Source organism: Tauraco erythrolophus, chromosome 6 (genome assembly GCF_009769465.1).
Source record: "Tauraco erythrolophus isolate bTauEry1 chromosome 6, bTauEry1.pri, whole genome shotgun sequence".
NCBI classification, from domain to species: Eukaryota; Metazoa; Chordata; class Aves; order Musophagiformes; family Musophagidae; genus Tauraco; species Tauraco erythrolophus.
Window position 1 is genome coordinate 55,594,409 of NC_141470.1, and position 256 is coordinate 55,594,664.

Below are 256 nucleotides of genomic sequence, written 5' to 3' on the forward strand. Positions count from 1 at the left end.
ATTGCGGCAAGCCCGGTGCGGAGCGAGGCGACCGCGGGCCGCGGCGGGCGGAGACTGGCCGCGGCCAATGGCGGTCGGGCGGAGGAGGGGCCGGACACTCGCCCGGCCGCACTACGTGTCCCAGCAGGCCCGGCGCTGCCCCACGCTCGGAGGGCCGCGGGCCATGCGCGCAAAGCACGGTGGGAGTTGTAGTCCGCCCGGCGCCCGGCGGGTCTCGTGGCCTGGGGTGCCAGAGGGGCGCGTGTTTCGCGCGGCC